Source organism: Lissotriton helveticus, chromosome 3_1, assembly GCF_964261635.1.
Source record: "Lissotriton helveticus chromosome 3_1, aLisHel1.1, whole genome shotgun sequence".
Classification (NCBI taxonomy): Eukaryota; Metazoa; Chordata; class Amphibia; order Caudata; family Salamandridae; genus Lissotriton; species Lissotriton helveticus.
This window is the reverse complement of record NC_136061.1, coordinates 904,274,005-904,296,035: the sequence shown is the minus strand read 5'-3', so window position 1 is coordinate 904,296,035 and position 22,031 is coordinate 904,274,005. Positions and strand designations below refer to the sequence as shown.

General features: G+C 42.4%; 2 long non-coding RNA genes across 2 annotated transcripts; both read left to right on the top strand.

Annotated features, from left to right (window-relative positions):
* Window positions 1–4,764: 4,764 nt before the first annotated feature.
* On the top strand, window positions 4,765–6,284 carry LOC144824785 (uncharacterized). Its single transcript, XR_013609115.1, has 3 exons — window positions 4,765–4,857; window positions 4,943–5,401; window positions 5,740–6,284. It is a non-coding gene; the product is annotated as an uncharacterized LOC144824785 (long non-coding RNA).
* A 3,953-nt stretch (window positions 6,285–10,237) lies between these two features.
* LOC144824784 (uncharacterized) lies at window positions 10,238–12,469 on the top strand. The gene is made up of 3 exons (XR_013609114.1): window positions 10,238–11,230; window positions 11,316–11,774; window positions 12,113–12,469. It is a non-coding gene; the product is annotated as an uncharacterized LOC144824784 (long non-coding RNA).
* Window positions 12,470–22,031: the final 9,562 nt, after the last annotated feature.

Sequence of the window (22,031 nt, the reverse complement as noted above, 5' to 3'; positions counted from 1 at the left end):
CCAGGAACTTCCGAATCTCTATAAATAGTGCTGGTGCATTTCGCACTCGGAGGCCTGATGGTATAACTCCTACTTTTAGATATTCTAGCATATAAAATGCATGGGATTCAATCCTTTTTAGTTTCTTTTTAAGATTAAGAAGATTTTGCCACTCACTATTGTCTCCCAATAAGGTGGACGTTGAGCTGGTATTGTCTACTACATGTCCTAACAAAGAGTTAAATTCTTCATCACTGAAGCCAAAGGTTTGTAGTCCCTCCATGACTAACAATTTATGTAAGCAATATCCAATAAAAGGTGGTAACAAGAGTACGTCCAATATAAGGTACAGGCAATGAGTTAGTAATGAATAATAAGTTCAGTACGCCAACTACAGTGAGGGCGAGTGAGTAAACACACACACAGGTGCAAACACAGTATGATTAAATAGGGAGATCAAATTATCCTCCCAGTTATGGACATGAAACTTCCCACAGTTCAAAAACCGTGAATGCAACAGCAAAAGATTGGGACCCCCTCTAAGGTTTGCTTTGGGCCAGGGAAAAGAGAGGACAATATAAACAAAATATAGAGAAATTCCCCTATGGCCTTATACTTTCATATTTGACATAATTCAAATTATACTTTTATATTAATGAAATCCCATTGGACACACAAACTACATAAAACCTATTTTTCGTTAATTTCTTTTATTCTTTTACTTCTTTACACATGAGTTGCTTTCATTTTTTACTTTTTTACTTTTTTATCAAGCATTTTCTTTATACACATTTGATAAAAACTATACAAAATACAAATATCAAAGTTTTGACAATATTTAAAGAAAAAACCCTGTAATCCACACATACAAAAACAATCACTCTCTATTCATACATACTAAATACTGTTGCCCACACAACACACAATTCAACCAGACAAATTCTGTGATTGAGGTAGTCCAGATGGTTTAGGGGACTGAGTACGCCAGGTCTACGCGTTTCGGTGGGTTGGCACCACCTTCCTCAGGACCAACAGGTTTTCTCCCTTTAACTCTCGTGGGGACAGGGTTTCTGTAATGATAAGTATACATAAATCTATCTTGTGGTCAGAAATTGGGATTTCACCATCACTTAATAGTACTTTTATTTACATTTGTCTATGTTTGCATCTGCGCATACCGTCCACTCAACATAACCCTTCAGCGAATTACCAGTACTGAAAATAGTTTTCATTCATTTTGATATGATTGAAAGATTCATTTGGAATCTGCTAATAATCATATACGCCTGATCGCAAGTATACGAGCAGGACATTGAAATCAAAGATTTCTAATTATCATGCATATGATATGAACTTTACTATGCATTTGAATCAACAAAGGTGGACCACCAAAAAAGAGAGATGTTACCTATGATATCTTTAGAAGAGATCTTAGTCAGGAATATGGGTGTCACTTAAAAACTTCAGTAGGGTCAGTAGATAGAAGATGTCTTAATTCCTGAAAAACATATTATATTGTTTCAAGGGATTGAATAATAATTATTCAATACTCACACTTTCTATTGTAGTCAAATTGACCCAAATAGATTACCTGATATTAGACAACGTCAGAGATATAAATTAGGGGTCTGCTTCTTCCTACGATTTCTTTATGTTCAGTGGTATATGCACAAGGTTCTTTTTTACCTAAGGTCAAATGTAAGCACATGCTTCAGAAATCAGTGTCTCAGTGTAGAGCCATTTGTGTACCGTCATGCTACTATCACTGACATACTAACCTTATAAAAACTTCACTTGAGATCCAAATAGGGGGGTGCGAAGGCGTTATTGTAGTGGTGAATTAATGTTCTAGATCCTCGCCGCTCGGCTGTAGGATTTAAATGACAAAGTCAGGCCTCTATGGTGTTTATACATATGGTTCGTTTATACCATCTATATATCAGAATACAAACCTTTCTATATGAGGCCGCCTTCTTTTAAGTGTTTTCCCTTTTTCCTTTTTTCTTTTTCCCTTTTGTACTCGTCTTATTCTTCTGATTTATTAACTGGGGAGATAAAAAAATATAGTATGATAGGTTTTGGGGAGATATGTAGATAATTCACTAGTTAGGTGTTCCTAAGAACAAAATCTATACAGTTAAGGTGGCGCTGTGGGTACTGTCTTCAGTTTAATGTCCTCCACAGTATAAGAATACAGACTGGGTTGCATTAGGATCCCACTGTTTCACATTGAAAGGCTTTTTGTATAAATGTTACTGGGTCTAGGACCTATAAGTTCTCACACTAGTCTCTAATACATTTATACTCCGTTTAGCAGCTCCCTATCTAATAATAAGAGTAAGGGGGCAACCTATCTATCTAATAGTCTCTCAGCGAGTACTTACTTTGAAGTCTTTTCACCGCGTTTTCCCGAGTCGCCATGCTCCGCTACGTGCTGCAACACCTGAAGTTATGGTGTTTCGGAGAGGCTGCTTTTAAGCCTTGCTGATTGATGCGAATGTCCCTCATGACCCGGAAGTGATTCCCGTGTCATGTGTTTGATCGTGTCCGTTTGTTTTGATTATTTTATCTATCATGCCTGATATATACACGTTCTTTATGCATGTCCTCCACCGAGCACTGCGATCATAATACGTGTTATAATCACTTCGTAGTTTAGCGAGGGTCAAACGCGACCCGGAATTGGAAAGTGTAATTCACAGCCAATATGTTTGTTGCTGCCTGTACGGGCGCCATTTCTGAACAGAGTTAGAACCCAATTATAGAGTCATTATCAGGCCAGTTCTGAATATTATCTTTTAGTTGTACCTTTTAAGTGTACAATAGTTGGTTTTTTATGGCACTACAGTATGCAGATCTTCGAACATGTTTGCGCACAAATACTCTCTCTCATACTATATTTTTGGGCGCCATTTCTGAGTGGAGTTTCTTTTACTATATTTTTGGGCGCCATTTCTAAGTGGAGTTTCTTTCTTAAAAATCTCCTATTTTACCCTGATATATTCTAATTACTGCTACATAATGTGCCTCGCCATGATTATAATAAGCTATAATTTCAGATGACTTAAGTAAGTCAAAAGAGGTAATTACCACCTTCCTTTCTTTGAAATAAAAAACGCAATAGGTTAGTTATAACTGCTAGTTAAACTCATGACTGCTTGGGTATGGTCTAATATTACCATGGTCTGATGGTCTGATATTGAAATAGCAACTCGATTGTTTTAAACGCACGTAAGCATATAGATGACTGAAACATCAAAACTAATTCGATTCGTTGTTGCAATACGAGCGAAGACTGTATGGTGACTGCTCGTGAGACCCATGACAACTGGGGAATGGTATGATATTAGTAATTAACCCCACAGAATGTAACACTGAGATGAAAGCTGTTATTCTGTATACTGTGTTACACTAGGGTCTTAGAATTAAATCCTAGATATAGTTACTAATAGAAGATGGTTGTGTACAATACTCCTAACTTCCAAAGAGGGGTGCTAGGCGCAACTAGGCCGTGTTAGTTACAAACCAAGCTATGTTCTCATTCAATCCCTTGCGTACACTGTCGAATTGGAATATCCAAAAGCATTCCCTTTTTCTCCGTGTATCTGCTATCATGTGTCCTAATTTTTGGTGTACTTTTTCTATTATGCACCACTTTAGATCTGTCTCTTTGTGATTTTGATCGATACAGTGTTGTACCATTGGTGCTGTTATTTTTCTTGTTCTTATAGCGGACTTGTGTTCACTAAATCTTATCCTGAATTCACGACCCGTCTCACCAATGTAGGCAAACCCACAAGGACATAGGATCAAGTAAATGATATTGCTACTTCTACAGTTGGTGAGAGTTTTTAAGGTTATACTAACATTATTGTAGCTGATCGTTTCTGTAGTAAGAGCTGCGTCACAAGCGTGACAGGCCCCACATCTATGGTTGCCCACAACAGGTTTCAGACCTGTGATCGAGGTTTGAATTCCAGGGGTTTTCAGATGGTTCCTAGTATGCACTAGACGATCTCTTAAGTTTCTGTTGCGTCTATAAGCTATTAGTGGTTTCGAATATTCGGTCTCATTTTCTTCAGTGTTTAAAATCCTCCAATTTTTGTTAATCACATTTTTGATTTTGTAGTTCAAAAAAGAGTGATTAATTACACATGTAATTCTGTCAGAGGGTCTGCGTGTAGTACCTCTTAGTAGGGCATCTCTGTCAAAGTATTTTGCCCTCTTAAAGGCTTGTCTGATTAGTCTATGGGGGTAGCCACGTTTGATCAGTCTTTCTTTCAAGGCATCCCCATGTATCTGATAATCCGATAAATTGGTACAGTTTCGGCGAATTCTCAAGAATTCTCCAAATGGTATGGAATCCTTTTGGCAGTGTGGATGATAACTCCCAAATTGGAGAATGGTGTTTTTTGCCGTGGGTTTCCTAAAAAGGCTTACCTCTAATATACTGTTTTTACCAATAATTTCAATATCAAGGAATTCGACTTTTTCGTGGCTATAGTTTGACGTGAATTTAAGATTGGGGTCACTCGAGTTCAACCAAAGAATAAATTCTTTAAGGTTGTTCTCTTCGCCTCGCCACACAAAAAGCCTTTCAATGTGAAACAGTGGGATCCTAATGCAACCCAGTCTGTATTCTTATACTGTGGAGGACATTAAACTGAAGACAGTACCCACAGCGCCACCTTAACTGTATAGATTTTGTTCTTAGGAACACCTAACTAGTGAATTATCTACATATCTCCCCAAAACCTATCATACTATATTTTTTTATCTCCCCAGTTAATAAATCAGAAGAATAAGACGAGTACAAAAGGGAAAAAGAAAAAAGGAAAAAGGGAAAACACTTAAAAGAAGGCGGCCTCATATAGAAAGGTTTGTATTCTGATATATAGATGGTATAAACGAACCATATGTATAAACACCATAGAGGCCTGACTTTGTCATTTAAATCCTACAGCCGAGCGGCGAGGATCTAGAACATTAATTCACCACTACAATAACGCCTTCGCACCCCCCTATTTGGATCTCAAGTGAAGTTTTTATAAGGTTAGTATGTCAGTGATAGTAGCATGACGGTACACAAATGGCTCTACACTGAGACACTGATCTCTGAAGCATGTGCTTACATTTGACCTTAGGTAAAAAAGAACCTTGTGCATATACCACTGAACATAAAGAAATCGTAGGAAGAAGCAGACCCCTAATTTATATCTCTGACGTTGTCTAATATCAGGTAATCTATTTGGGTCAATTTGACTACAATAGAAAGTGTGAGTATTGAATAATTATTATTCAATCCCTTGAAACAATATAATATGTTTTTCAGGAATTAAGACATCTTCTATCTACTGACCCTACTGAAGTTTTTAAGTGACACCTATATTCCTGACTAAGATCTCTTCTAAAGATATCATAGGTAACATCTCTCTTTTTTGGTGGTCCACCTTTGTTGATTCAAATGCATAGTAAAGTTCATATCATATGCATGATAATTAGAAATCTTTGATTTCAATGTCCTGCTCGTATACTTGCGATCAGGCGTATATGATTATTAGCAGATTCCAAATGAATCTTTCAATCATATCAAAATGAATGAAAACTATTTTCAGTACTGGTAATTCGCTGAAGGGTTATGTTGAGTGGACGGTATGCGCAGATGCAAACATAGACAAATGTAAATAAAAGTACTATTAAGTGATGGTGAAATCCCAATTTCTGACCACAAGATAGATTTATGTATACTTATCATTACAGAAACCCTGTCCCCACGAGAGTTAAAGGGAGAAAACCTGTTGGTCCTGAGGAAGGTGGTGCCAACCCACCGAAACGCGTAGACCTGGCGTACTCAGTCCCCTAAACCATCTGGACTACCTCAATCACAGAATTTGTCTGGTTGAATTGTGTGTTGTGTGGGCAACAGTATTTAGTATGTATGAATAGAGAGTGATTGTTTTTGTATGTGTGGATTACAGGGTTTTTTCTTTAAATATTGTCAAAACTTTGATATTTGTATTTTGTATAGTTTTTATCAAATGTGTATAAAGAAAATGCTTGATAAAAAAGTAAAAAAGTAAAAAATGAAAGCAACTCATGTGTAAAGAAGTAAAAGAATAAAAGAAATTAACGAAAAATAGGTTTTATGTAGTTTGTGTGTCCAATGGGATTTCATTAATATAAAAGTATAATTTGAATTATGTCAAATATGAAAGTATAAGGCCATAGGGGAATTTCTCTATATTTTGTTTATATTGTCCTCTCTTTTCCCTGGCCCAAAGCAAACCTTAGAGGGGGTCCCAATCTTTTGCTGTTGCATTCACGGTTTTTGAACTGTGGGAAGTTTCATGTCCATAACTGGGAGGATAATTTGATCTCCCTATTTAATCATACTGTGTTTGCACCTGTGTGTGTGTTTACTCACTCGCCCTCACTGTAGTTGGCGTACTGAACTTATTATTCATTACTAACTCATTGCCTGTACCTTATATTGGACGTACTCTTGTTACCACCTTTTATTGGATATTGCTTACATAAATTGTTAGTCATGGAGGGACTACAAACCTTTGGCTTCAGTGATGAAGAATTTAACTCTTTGTTAGGACATGTAGTAGACAATACCAGCTCAACGTCCACCTTATTGGGAGACAATAGTGAGTGGCAAAATCTTCTTAATCTTAAAAAGAAACTAAAAAGGATTGAATCCCATGCATTTTATATGCTAGAATATCTAAAAGTAGGAGTTATACCATCAGGCCTCCGAGTGCGAAATGCACCAGCACTATTTATAGAGATTCGGAAGTTCCTGGAGCGGTGGTCATTAATATCAAATCGCTGCTCCAGGGACTGGATGATGTTGATCATCGAAACAGCCAGAGATATGATCAACTCTATAGGCCAAGAAATCCAAGCATTGGAAGAAAAACTCCAATCCTCTGATGCAGTAGAAGAGGCTAGGAATAAATTAGAGAAAATTCAATCAGAAATGAAAGATTTTGACACCTACTTAACTAATAAGAAAACAGACAAACTAAAGAAAGATGTCCGATGGTTCTCAAAAGAAAAGATATATCCTTACTTGAACCCCAACTATTACCAGGGAGGATATCAGGGGAATTACCAAACAAATTATGATAATGGCAACAGACGTAACTATACTAACTTTTCAGACACAGGATCTTCTGACTCAGAAGCAGAAAATTATAACGACTCTGGAAGGGGACGTTTCAACTCAGGCTCATTTAGAGGCAGACAAGGCTATCAAAACACTCACAATAGGGGTTTTTTAGCGAGAGGCCAATACAGAGGGAGAACAGTTCATTGGCAACAAGACAGGGGTGGACCACAGACGATGAGCCCACAACCTCAGCAACAACAACAACGGTATGTGAAAACCAGGCACCAACAATACTGGTGGTAGAGTCAGGGACAACTACTATAAAATACAACTCTCAAAATACCCTGCCAATTTACAATTTATCATCAACCTCCCTTAGTGACGAAGAGTCTGCATTATTAAGCAGAGGCCTATCATTTGTCCCTTGTACCACATTGAACAAGTTCAAACTGCATGAAGATCTATTCTCTTTTTTCAGAAAAGTTAGACTGAAAAAATACTTTGAAGGCCGAGATCCCCCATCTACCTGTGATAATCTTTCTGGATGCAAACCATCTTCAGTTTTTACTCCAACCTTGGACATGGTTGGACCTGAAGTCCAAATCTTTGAGCGCACTGTGTTGCAAGACATCAAACGTCTCTTAACAGGAACCAACAAACCATGTTTTAATCTGTCTAAAAAAGAAAATCTAGCGTTACACAAAATTGAAACCAATACCAGCCTGGTAGTGAAACCCTGCGATAAGGGTGGGGGTATCACAATTTTTGATAGACCTAATTATGACAGCAAAATGCAAGAGATGCTTAGTGTAAAAGAACATTACAGGGCAGCACATCCAAGAGAATTGTTTCATCTTAATAAAACCATTAAAGAGATAACCGAAGAAGCGTTTCGAGAGGGTTTCATCTGTGTAGATGAACTTACCTTCCTTAATAAAACGAATCCAGTAACACCAGCCATGTATGGGTTGCCTAAAACCCATAAAAGTGAAAAAGATCCACCCATGCGCCCTATCATCTCCACAATTGGATCAAGCACAGAACCCCTGTCGAAGTATGTTGACAAATTCCTGTGTCCATTGACGCAAAAGTATGATTCTTTCATTAAGGACACAGGCGACATGATCGTCAAAATTGAGGGCACCGAATTCAATCCCACCATTGATCTGCTTGTAACGCTTGACATTGAGGCTTTGTACACCAACATCCCTCAATGTCAGGCGTTACAGGCAGTAGCCCAGTTATTGGAAAGATACCCTGACAACAGGCCGGATGGCTTTATCCTTCAATGCTTGGAACTAGTCCTTCTCAACAACTTTTTTGACTATAATGGTACCCTGTTTAAACAAATCAAAGGGACAAGCATGGGGGCATCTTGCGCCCCAAGTGTGGCCAACACATACATGGGGGAATGGGAATTGAAAAATATTTTTAACGATGCAGCCCCATTTTTTGAGAATATTTTTTTCTGGAAACGTTTTATTGACGACATTTTTTTTGTGTGGCGAGGCGAAGAGAACAACCTTAAAGAATTTATTCTTTGGTTGAACTCGAGTGACCCCAATCTTAAATTCACGTCAAACTATAGCCACGAAAAAGTCGAATTCCTTGATATTGAAATTATTGGTAAAAACAGTATATTAGAGGTAAGCCTTTTTAGGAAACCCACGGCAAAAAACACCATTCTCCAATTTGGGAGTTATCATCCACACTGCCAAAAGGATTCCATACCATTTGGAGAATTCTTGAGAATTCGCCGAAACTGTACCAATTTATCGGATTATCAGATACATGGGGATGCCTTGAAAGAAAGACTGATCAAACGTGGCTACCCCCATAGACTAATCAGACAAGCCTTTAAGAGGGCAAAATACTTTGACAGAGATGCCCTACTAAGAGGTACTACACGCAGACCCTCTGACAGAATTACATGTGTAATTAATCACTCTTTTTTGAACTACAAAATCAAAAATGTGATTAACAAAAATTGGAGGATTTTAAACACTGAAGAAAATGAGACCGAATATTCGAAACCACTAATAGCTTATAGACGCAACAGAAACTTAAGAGATCGTCTAGTGCATACTAGGAACCATCTGAAAACCCCTGGAATTCAAACCTCGATCACAGGTCTGAAACCTGTTGTGGGCAACCATAGATGTGGGGCCTGTCACGCTTGTGACGCAGCTCTTACTACAGAAACGATCAGCTACAATAATGTTAGTATAACCTTAAAAACTCTCACCAACTGTAGAAGTAGCAATATCATTTACTTGATCCTATGTCCTTGTGGGTTTGCCTACATTGGTGAGACGGGTCGTGAATTCAGGATAAGATTTAGTGAACACAAGTCCGCTATAAGAACAAGAAAAATAACAGCACCAATGGTACAACACTGTATCGATCAAAATCACAAAGAGACAGATCTAAAGTGGTGCATAATAGAAAAAGTACACCAAAAATTAGGACACATGATAGCAGATACACGGAGAAAAAGGGAATGCTTTTGGATATTCCAATTCGACAGTGTACGCAAGGGATTGAATGAGAACATAGCTTGGTTTGTAACTAACACGGCCTAGTTGCGCCTAGCACCCCTCTTTGGAAGTTAGGAGTATTGTACACAACCATCTTCTATTAGTAACTATATCTAGGATTTAATTCTAAGACCCTAGTGTAACACAGTATACAGAATAACAGCTTTCATCTCAGTGTTACATTCTGTGGGGTTAATTACTAATATCATACCATTCCCCAGTTGTCATGGGTCTCACGAGCAGTCACCATACAGTCTTCGCTCGTATTGCAACAACGAATCGAATTAGTTTTGATGTTTCAGTCATCTATATGCTTACGTGCGTTTAAAACAATCGAGTTGCTATTTCAATATCAGACCATCAGACCATGGTAATATTAGACCATACCCAAGCAGTCATGAGTTTAACTAGCAGTTATAACTAACCTATTGCGTTTTTTATTTCAAAGAAAGGAAGGTGGTAATTACCTCTTTTGACTTACTTAAGTCATCTGAAATTATAGCTTATTATAATCATGGCGAGGCACATTATGTAGCAGTAATTAGAATATATCAGGGTAAAATAGGAGATTTTTAAGAAAGAAACTCCACTTAGAAATGGCGCCCAAAAATATAGTAAAAGAAACTCCACTCAGAAATGGCGCCCAAAAATATAGTATGAGAGAGAGTATTTGTGCGCAAACATGTTCGAAGATCTGCATACTGTAGTGCCATAAAAAACCAACTATTGTACACTTAAAAGGTACAACTAAAAGATAATATTCAGAACTGGCCTGATAATGACTCTATAATTGGGTTCTAACTCTGTTCAGAAATGGCGCCCGTACAGGCAGCAACAAACATATTGGCTGTGAATTACACTTTCCAATTCCGGGTCGCGTTTGACCCTCGCTAAACTACGAAGTGATTATAACACGTATTATGATCGCAGTGCTCGGTGGAGGACATGCATAAAGAACGTGTATATATCAGGCATGATAGATAAAATAATCAAAACAAACGGACACGATCAAACACATGACACGGGAATCACTTCCGGGTCATGAGGGACATTCGCATCAATCAGCAAGGCTTAAAAGCAGCCTCTCCGAAACACCATAACTTCAGGTGTTGCAGCACGTAGCGGAGCATGGCGACTCGGGAAAACGCGGTGAAAAGACTTCAAAGTAAGTACTCGCTGAGAGACTATTAGATAGATAGGTTGCCCCCTTACTCTTATTATTAGATAGGGAGCTGCTAAACGGAGTATAAATGTATTAGAGACTAGTGTGAGAACTTATAGGTCCTAGACCCAGTAACATGTATACAAAAAGCCTTTCAATGTGAAACAGTGGGATCCTAATGCAACCCAGTCTGTATTCTTATACTGTGGAGGACATTAAACTGAAGACAGTACCCACAGCGCCACCTTAACTGTATAGATTTTGTTCTTAGGAACACCTAACTAGTGAATTATCTACATATCTCCCCAAAACCTATCATACTATATTTTTTTATCTCCCCAGTTAATAAATCAGAAGAATAAGACGAGTACAAAAGGGAAAAAGAAAAAAGGAAAAAGGGAAAACACTTAAAAGAAGGCGGCCTCATATAGAAAGGTTTGTATTCTGATATATAGATGGTATAAACGAACCATATGTATAAACACCATAGAGGCCTGACTTTGTCATTTAAATCCTACAGCCGAGCGGCGAGGATCTAGAACATTAATTCACCACTACAATAACGCCTTCGCACCCCCCTATTTGGATCTCAAGTGAAGTTTTTATAAGGTTAGTATGTCAGTGATAGTAGCATGACGGTACACAAATGGCTCTACACTGAGACACTGATCTCTGAAGCATGTGCTTACATTTGACCTTAGGTAAAAAAGAACCTTGTGCATATACCACTGAACATAAAGAAATCGTAGGAAGAAGCAGACCCCTAATTTATATCTCTGACGTTGTCTAATATCAGGTAATCTATTTGGGTCAATTTGACTACAATAGAAAGTGTGAGTATTGAATAATTATTATTCAATCCCTTGAAACAATATAATATGTTTTTCAGGAATTAAGACATCTTCTATCTACTGACCCTACTGAAGTTTTTAAGTGACACCTATATTCCTGACTAAGATCTCTTCTAAAGATATCATAGGTAACATCTCTCTTTTTTGGTGGTCCACCTTTGTTGATTCAAATGCATAGTAAAGTTCATATCATATGCATGATAATTAGAAATCTTTGATTTCAATGTCCTGCTCGTATACTTGCGATCAGGCGTATATGATTATTAGCAGATTCCAAATGAATCTTTCAATCATATCAAAATGAATGAAAACTATTTTCAGTACTGGTAATTCGCTGAAGGGTTATGTTGAGTGGACGGTATGCGCAGATGCAAACATAGACAAATGTAAATAAAAGTACTATTAAGTGATGGTGAAATCCCAATTTCTGACCACAAGATAGATTTATGTATACTTATCATTACAGAAACCCTGTCCCCACGAGAGTTAAAGGGAGAAAACCTGTTGGTCCTGAGGAAGGTGGTGCCAACCCACCGAAACGCGTAGACCTGGCGTACTCAGTCCCCTAAACCATCTGGACTACCTCAATCACAGAATTTGTCTGGTTGAATTGTGTGTTGTGTGGGCAACAGTATTTAGTATGTATGAATAGAGAGTGATTGTTTTTGTATGTGTGGATTACAGGGTTTTTTCTTTAAATATTGTCAAAACTTTGATATTTGTATTTTGTATAGTTTTTATCAAATGTGTATAAAGAAAATGCTTGATAAAAAAGTAAAAAAGTAAAAAATGAAAGCAACTCATGTGTAAAGAAGTAAAAGAATAAAAGAAATTAACGAAAAATAGGTTTTATGTAGTTTGTGTGTCCAATGGGATTTCATTAATATAAAAGTATAATTTGAATTATGTCAAATATGAAAGTATAAGGCCATAGGGGAATTTCTCTATATTCAGTAAATGCTTCAACCACATCTCACCTGCCCTCAAGGCCCTTAAATGGCTTCCTATGAAGGCGATCCTCTTACAAATTTGCCTGCATTACGCACACAACCCTTTACCAAAAGACCGCTCCTTACCTCTCAAACAAACTCAACAAAGCGGGTTGTGCCAGCCCGCTGAGCAGCACCAACTCTCTCCTCCTCATACCCCCCTCATCTGAAAAAACAAGCATCACAATCCCGATCCTTCTCTGGAAAGGCCCGCAGCATCTGGAATGCCCTACCTAAAAAATCTACGAGAAAAACCCACCTATCTCAATATAAAAAGAGGCCTTAAAATACACCTGCTCAACAAATACTAGTGTTCATAATCCCTCTCTTACTGCTCTTGCTACACTCTCCCTTCTCCCAAATACACTCCCCCTCTCACCATACATCCCCTTCCCACCCCCTTATACCCTGCCTCATCTCCACAACCCAACAATCCACATCCCACCTTACTCATGCACCCTACCTACCAGCTTGAGTCTGTCAAATGAACCTACCATATGTTTACAGTAGTATAATTTGTTACGACATCCTTTGATGTTTTTTCTTCTTAAACTGCCCTTTCTTTCTCTCTCTTTCCTATGACTCTGTAGCACTCATTATGCTGTTTTTGCATATCATGCTCGATTGCTACTTTTGATACAATTGTTTCTGTATTCTTCTGAACATCATCCTAACAATGTTAAGCGCTCTGATACCCCTGGGTGGTGCCAGCGCTATATAAAACTTCAAATAAATAAGTGGAGCTTGCCCCCTGTTCAAGATGTCTCAGGAACAGCAAAGACCTCACCATCATTCTGGGCACTGTCTCTGTAACCACTGGTTTCAATCGCGGCAAAAGAAAAGGGCAATTGACTCTGTCACCGAATCCGTCGCAGGATTCTGGGTCCTGAAGGCCCTGCAGAAGGCACTACCTCACTTTGAATTGCATCCTTTGTCTCACCGATGCCATCTAGATGATTGTCAACAACCTGCTGCTTGCATCGCATCCTGTGGGCACCGCACTCCACCTCGTCTCACCCTGCCAGGACATCACCAACACCATCACTGCCCGACCCAAATATCGACCGGCTCCATTGCCTGCACCGCAAAATGCCAGCAAAGCATAAAGCACCGCCTCACCCTGCACCGTAAGCCTTGGTCCCCCAGACACCATCTGGACAACTGTCACTGAGATGCTGCCTGCACAGCATTGTGAAGGCACAGCACCCCACACCACTTCTATTTTGCAACACAACTGCAATGGTTGCCCTGCCAAGCTCGCACCAGCGTGCCTGCTGCAAAGAGAAAGGTACTGTCTTCGAGATTGGCGACACTTTAGCTGACCCGCTCGGCTGGAATTGTCAGACTCTGTTGTTTTCAGCATCGTAGTAGCCCCTGACAGAGCTACCGACTCGGAAGAACTGTGGTTTTCAGCTATTTCTGCAATTTAAAGGTTACCTTGCAAAGTAACTATTTTTACAGTATTGTATCTGGATTTTTGTCATTGTTGGTCTTGTTTGGTTTAGTTAAGGAATTGTTTATTTTTCTAAGCTGGTGTGGTGTCCATTTGTAGTGTTTTCACTGTATGTGTGAACAAATGCTTGACACACTGCCTCTGAGATAAGCATGACTGGTCGTGCCAAGCTACAAAGTGGGTGAGCAGGGGTTATTTTGGAAGTGTACCCCCCTTACCCTGACTAGGTAGAAGGGTCCCTACTTGAACAAAGGTGCAAACCCTGGCCAACTTGAGACCCCCATTTCTTACAATATGTATATATATATATATATATATATATATATATATATATATATATATATATATATATATATATATATATATATATATATATATATATATATATATATAAATAAATAACATTGTTTTAATTTTTATTTTGAAGAAAAAATTTGTAAATTTGAGGGTAAAGGTAAAGAAAGACAAGTGTTATTTTGGAGTTAAGGGGTGGGAAGGATTTAAAGGTGTAAGGCGTATTTAAAGTTTAAGAGGTGGGTAGGGGTAAATGGAGGTAAGGGTGATTGTAGGGTTAAGGGATGGCTAGAGGTGTAGGGTTTGTTAGGGTGCAGAGGAAGGTAGATGTAAAGGGAGGTAAGACTTTTTTCTAAAGGCGCTTTAGGGAGTTACAGCCCCAAAACAGACCAAAAAAGGGGGGTAAGTGGTAATCCCCAAATAGCAAAGATATTAAGTGCAACGTGTGGTAAATACATTTATTATAAAGGGCTGTGTAGTATTACAAAGCATTGTAAAGGTCAACATCTTGTAATACACCTGGGGTAAAGGCGTCTGGGATAAATACCCAGGTTGTAACAAATCATATTCTTATGTGGTTGTATTTGAGGTGCTGCTATAATATAGGATCAACTGGGTCAGTGCCAGCAGGCTTCCTGTGGCAAAATGCTATTTTTGCCTGCAGTGCAGAAGATCTTTGCATGCTTCTCGAGGCCTGCGAAATTTGCTATTGTGTAACTCTGTGACATTCTGCAAAAATTACACTAAATTAGACCAAGTGTAACACTGGCATTTAGCTCAGACATTTCGTATAATGAGCATAGCGTGAAATTTACAAAATTACTCCCAGAGAATGGAAATCTCCCCCACGCCTACATGATTCTAGAGGATTAATAACCTGTTACTGTAACTGTCCCAAATCGAGCTCTGTCAGCTACATCAAAGTTACATGATGTGTAAAAGGGCTCCATAGCAAACACAGCCGATCTGACGTCGGACTCCTGATGTCCTGAGCCTTTGTGATACCACTCAGCCAGCAGCCTAATTGTTTTATATAACTCTTTTAATTACGCGGTGTAGTTCAAATGGTCCTGTTTTTTTTTAACCCCAATAAAACTATAAAAGAAATAAATCAAACAGTTAGCTTAGCTTGTGAATGGCCAGGGCCGGCTGTGCTTCCCGTATGGCCCCTAAGACTAGAGCAGCATTAGCTGTTCCACAAAATGGCTCACCGCCTATTGTGTAATTCATTCTTGCAGTCTGCGCCTTTTTGTGATTCCTTTTTGTCGCCTGGTCCCTTCTGGGCCTTGTCGCCCTTTAAAGGCCTGTGTGACTGACAGACCCTCTGTGTGCCAGCTGTCAGTGGGTGAGAGCAGTATTGACAATTGCCCGGCTGCCTTTTAACAAAATGGATGTGTTAAAGCCGCATGCCTCAAAGTTAATATGCAAATTCCCCTCATCCGTGGGTCGTATTCTAGTGACTGGGAATCGAAGGGACCTTGAATATTACCATTTTTACGAAACCTGCCGTCTCCTGGGTTGGGAACTGTTAACTCTTAAAGTGAGGAACAGAGGGGCGTATTACCAAGGGCCTTATCGCCGCTTTAGCGGGAATTTTTCCCGCTAAAGCGGCGATAATTTAATCGCCCTATTACCTAGCTGTCGCTAACACCAGTTAGCGACAGCTAGTAGGAGATAGCGAGCTTCTGGGGGCCCACTTTGCATGTCAGCGATATATATCGCTAATGACATGCAAAGTGGGCGTGCCAAGATGTTAGCGACTGGAAACAGTCGCTAACATCGCTAATTCCATTTACCAACTTTTGGAAATAATCGCACTAAGCGCGATTATCTCAAAAAGCTAACGCCTGCCCAGAGCAGTTCTTAGCCATGTTATCCAATGGTAGGTGGATAACATGGCTCAGAGCATTTGCTCGGTAATGCATGAATATCGCTGACTTTTCAGCGATATTCATGCATTTCAGCCGATTTTTATCGCTTAGGAGATAAACCTTGATAATAGCAAGGCTCCTAAGCGATAAAAATAGGCGCAGCACGGCGATATAAATGTAGCCGCTAACCAAGCTTAGCGATATTTTTCGCTTAAGCTTGGAAATATGCCCCAGAGTTGGCTGTGACATCAACACCCCTCCGATAGCAAATATTAGGATGTGGCTTAATGGCTAGAGCGACGGACCTTGAAACTGGAAAACAAGGTTCGACATTGGCGGAAGCTCAAGCATTTTGTGATTCTGGGCAAATCAATGAATGTCCCTCTGCCTTGAAAAACAATTAATGTGTCCTCTCTAATGCAACTGGTGCTCATGTAAAGCGCTCGGATACCATCGGGTCGAGTTTGCGCTTCATAAAACTGCAAATTATGAAAATAAAAAAGTAAGCACTGATATATAGGCTTTGAAGGGCACGTGTCCCTTGGGTTGCCCGAACAATTTCGATTCTCAATTAGGAGGGGTCGAGAAAGAGGAGTTCCTCTCCTATTTTTTGATTCTGAATACCATTCTTCAGTTGTTGTGACTGCAATTAACGCCTCAAGCCATCGATCAGTTCTTGAAGGTATCCCTGTTGTGTCAAGCATTCTCCAGGGATGCCAACTGAGGGGGACCACTGCATGCTCCCTTATGTCTTCTCTGGATGCCAGCATGTTTTTTTTTTTATTAGATTAGTACCAGTCATTTTAAAGGACTGGGGTTGCTTCAAAATGTTCACATCAATGGAATGCAAACACAGGGATGGAGGAATGCTGTTCCTTACAGGCTTCCATTCCTGTGCTGGCAGTGGTTCGTAGTGGGTCGCAAAATCCCTCCTGTCTTTTTAAGATTTATGAAGCATGAGGTTTTGCAACCTCATGCAGGTATCCATTTCATGATAACGAGTGATTAGTATATCTGTTACATGGCAAAATTAAGTGTAATTTACAAGCGAATCAACCTGTGATCTGCACATTCTGAAAACTACCCATAGTAGTTAGGGCCATTAGGGCCTGATTCAGAGTTTGGTGGAGTACTCTCTCCACCAAACCCTGGGTCTGCCTAACTGATTTACAAGAGGGCAGACCTTAAATTAAGTATGTTAGCGATGGAGCCGACTTTGGCTCTGTCGCTGACATACTTCTCCTATGGCCTGACAGAGCACAGGCCGTTCGAGGTTTACGCATAATACCATCCACCCAATTTAAAGTGGACAATCATATATATATATATATATATATGCTCCAAAATTATTTCTCTGCTGGCTTTACACGTTTCGGAGCTGAATGCATGATCACAAGCCATCCACAAACAAAGAGGCAGCAACTAAAGTATGGAACGCCTTTTTTTTATTCAACAAAGTCCCGCCCCATGGGCAAGTACTCTCGCCTTCATGGGTATGTGCAAAAGTGCATTATGATATTTGCAGTCCCTTACACCAGTGGCGCATTTTAAGTTGGGGAATTAAGTCCCCTTGAATCCTGAGGGTCCCTGGGGTCCAACTAGCCCACCAGGTAACTCCAGTAAGTGCCACACAGCTGCGTTGCAGAGTGGTGTAAAAAGGGGCATGGCCTCAGACCACCTCTCTGCAACGCACCCCTGTGGCTCTTACTGGAGGTACCTGGTGGGCTAGTTGGCCCCCAGGGACCCTCAGGATTCAAGGCGACTCAATCCCTTAACTTAAAACACACCACAGGTGTGCTTGCACACTTGTCACATCAGGCCCGCCCTCTCCCTGCACCGCTGTGCAAATGTGCCCTCTGGCGTGTTTTAAGTTGGGGGATTAAGTCCCCTTGAATCCTGAGGGTCCCTGGGGTCTAACTAGCTCATCAGGTACCTCCAGTCATCGCCACAGAGCTGCGTTGCAGAGAGGTGTAAAAAGGGGCATGGCCTATGACCACCTCCCTGCAAAGCAGCCCTGTGGCGTTTACTGGAGGTACCTAGATAGCCCCCAGGGACTCTCAGGATTCAAGGGGAACTAATTCCCCACCTTAAAATGCGCCATGGGGTGCGTTTGCACAGTGGTGCAGGGAGGTTGTGGGGCCTCCGGTGATTTACCGGTTCCTGATTTTTGCTTTTTATCCCCCAAAAAATGTTGGGAGAGGGGCTGCGTGGCCCCCCTTCCCTGGGCCACTTTTGGCCCCGGGGACCCCATCCCCCAGGGCCTGGCAGCCTTGTTTTTTTAATTAACTAGGTAGAGAGGGACTGTGTGGCCGCCTCCTAAGGCCAATTATGACCCTGTGGACCCCATCCTCCGGGGCCTGGCCATCCTTTTTATTTTTATTTTTGGGAGGGGGGCTGCGTGGCCCCCCTCCTCAGGCCAATTATGGCCCCGGAGACCCTATCCTCCCGGGCTGGCATGCAATTGTTTTAAATATTTTTTTTTCTTAGGAAGGGGGCCACGTGGCCCCACTCCCAGGCCATTTCTGGCCCCGGGAATTCATACCCCAGGGCCTGGCCTCTTGTTGACGACCATGGGGGGAGCTCCAATGCCCCCACCCTGGCCCCAGCCCCACCCATAGCCCCACCACCGCCGGCTCCCTGCCTCCTGCGGGAGCCGGCATTGCTTTTCCACAAAGGGAGCTGCTGACATGCAGCTCCCCTTATGGAAAAGCAATTCTGCTTTGCTACATTGAAGCGAGAGCAGGTTTTCCTGCTCTCGCTTCAATGAAGCAAAGCAGGGTTTGCTATAACAGAGTGGGAGCCATACTCCCACCCTGCCATAACAAACGGCAATGTCCTGAGGGTGGGCACCCCAGGTCACTGCAGGAACTGGTGTGGGGGGTGGTGGTCCCCAGGGCAATGTAGGGCTCCAGGAGGGGGTCGCCCGGCCACCCTCCCAATGTGGGCAAAGGTTTTTTGTTTTTTTTTAAAAGAGAGCCCCAGGGAGGTGGTGGTCCCCAGGGCTGCGAGGGGGCTGCATGCGCACCGCAATACATAAATAAAGCCCCGGGGAGGTGGCGGTGCCTGGGGCTGCGCGGACCCCTGCTGGGCCTCACTATTACTTTTGCGCATTTCCCCGGGACCTTGCCCACCCGGGGGCTCAATAATAACAAAGAGCAAAGCCCGCGCTTCGTTTAAAAAAAATATATATCATCAGGATTCACGCACACAATGTAAACTCTGCTGCTTAAAAAAAAATATGCTTTTTTGGGCTTTGGGGTCCTTGTGGGACTCATTGAGCAGGCCTAGGGGGTCAGGGTGTTTCTTCCCTGCCCCCTTTTCTTGTTTTTAGGTTTTGCCTACGCAATGCGTACGAAGTACGCATGCGCTAGCAAAATCTAATGATATCTCTATGTGGGGTCGGGTATCCGCCCCCTCCTCCCATTGGCTAGCTCCATAAATGGAGGCTAGCCATTGGTAGAGGGCTCTGTCTGTCAATCCCAGACCAGATTCGGGGGCGTTCCCGAGAATTTTTCCCTTTTGGCTACGTCACGCGACGTCAGCCGAAAGCCGGGAACGCCCCCGAATCTGGTCCGGCATTGCCGGCACCTGCATCAGCCTTCCTGCTCGGGACGATTGCACAAAAGTCGCTCGATAGCCCCTCCCTCCCGCTCCGTGGCAGCCCGTTTCCCTCCCTCTCCTCAGGCCGGCCAGCCGAAAGAAGCAGCCGTCCGCCTCCAGCCAGGGCCGCTCTGGGATTGGCCCAGCCGGCCGAGCCTCCACCACGTCATCGGGAGGAGGAGTGGAGAGCAGGAAGCAAGAGATCTGCCGGAAGATGTCCAGGTGAGTGCTTTGTTTTTTAGTTTGTTGCTTTGTCCATGTGTGTGTGTCTGTTCCCGCCCCTCACCCTCCCGCTGTCAGTGTGTGGCCGTTCCCGACCCCCCTCCCGCTCTTCGTGCCTTTCCGCCCCCCCCTCCTCCGTTTACCTCGTGTGTGGCCGTTCCCGACCCCCTCCCGCTCTTCGTGCCTTTCCGCCCCCCCCCCTCCTCCGTTTACCTCGTGTGTGGCCGTTCCCGACCCCCCTCCCGCTCTTCGTGCCTTTCCTCACTAACCTTTCTCTTGTACCCGCTCGGTGCACTCTTGTGAGGACCCCTCACAACACCGATTCTGCCGAGACCGGCCCTAATCATGCGATCTGCCTCCTCCCGCCAATCACACTTCAGATGCCAACCCCATCTCAGCCCTACCCAGAGATCCCTCGAGACAACACCCTGCACGGGATCTTCACCCACCTAACCCTCAACTTCTCCCTCCACCAGTTCTGCCACCTTCTCTCCCACTGTGCCCCTCCCTGCCCGCCGAAGGTTCATGGTGGTCGCCGAAGCATCGCGGAACATGCAGGAAGTCGAGTGCGCTCCTCTTTAACAAGAAAGTTGTGAAGCCCGAAGCGTTCCTGTGGGGTGTCTTCCGAATCGACGGGATTCAAGATGCCGCCGCCGCCGCCTCCTCTCTTCCCGATGGGGGCGTTCTCACCCGACCGGTGCCTAAAGGGGGAGATGTCACGGCTGCTCTCTAGAGGACGCCCCACGCCATCAGCTGACCTCTGCATGGATGTACATTGACCCGAGAAGAGGGCGCCGAGGATGACCTAGTCTCCTGTGGGTGCACGGTGTAGCCTGTCGGAAGACTTTATGCCCACCCTGCAGCATGGCACCTGTTCTGGGGCACCCGACAGTGCCCGAGCCCGAAGAGGGCACATGGTAATCATGCCAAAGCATGTGTTCAACCGAGGAAAGGCAGAGCAAGCGTGGGCAAAGATCAAAACTGACAGATTTCTCAACGTGGACATGTGATTTACAGGTGATACAGAAGCCACAACACTCATTTACAACCATACACAGAGTGCCTCATGCCACCTCACCCCCTCTGTGCCAGCCTGTCTCCGAAGACACCCCCTGCTTGTTAATGAATGGGGCCGTGTGTTTTACAGGTGGCACTGAAGCCAAGCCCCCCACACGCACACGGCCACATAAACAACCCTCTGCTTGAAGGGCTGTCTGTCTGTGCCAGCCTCTCGCAGGACGGCTGCTCGTGAAAATGTCTCACTATGTTGCTAAACGTGTCCCTGCGATCTGAACACACATGGAAGCGTGCACTCCTGCCTGCATGTGTGTCTTCTCGGGTCAATGACCCTGCGATTCAAACGCACTTGGTGAAATCTAATTATAGCATCCCATGTGCGCTTACAGGCATTTGCATGAAAAATCCCTCGGTATGAATAAATACAAGCTAGGAAAAGGACCGTGCATTGACTTTCACCCGCCTTTGTCCCATTTCAATTTACAAATGTGGGAGAAACTTCATTGTTTGAAGGGTGCTGAGAAAGGAACGACGTAATTTACATTGCAAATGTAAATGACACCCATAGCGGATTCCGAAACCCTGTGCGACCTGTGATGACCGTGACGATGACACCGACGGTCAGGTAAGCTGATTGCATGGAGTACGGGAGGTGGTTGTGTGCACTAGTTTGTAGGTAGCAACTTATTATTCCCCTTTGAATAGACGCGTAAGAAGGAGCTTAAGCGTCAAGAGATTGAGAATAATATTAGACCAAGAGTCCACTGTCCCAAGAACGCATTATTACCCCAATCTGAGTTTAGATGAAGAGCGATTTTTCATTTGTAATAGCACACGTGCAGTTACAGGCCAGTATGGGAATGTTTTTAACGTTTATACAGAGCAGGATGTTGCTGGAAGCAATACACGTCCAGATTGAAATCGGGACGTACTTAATAG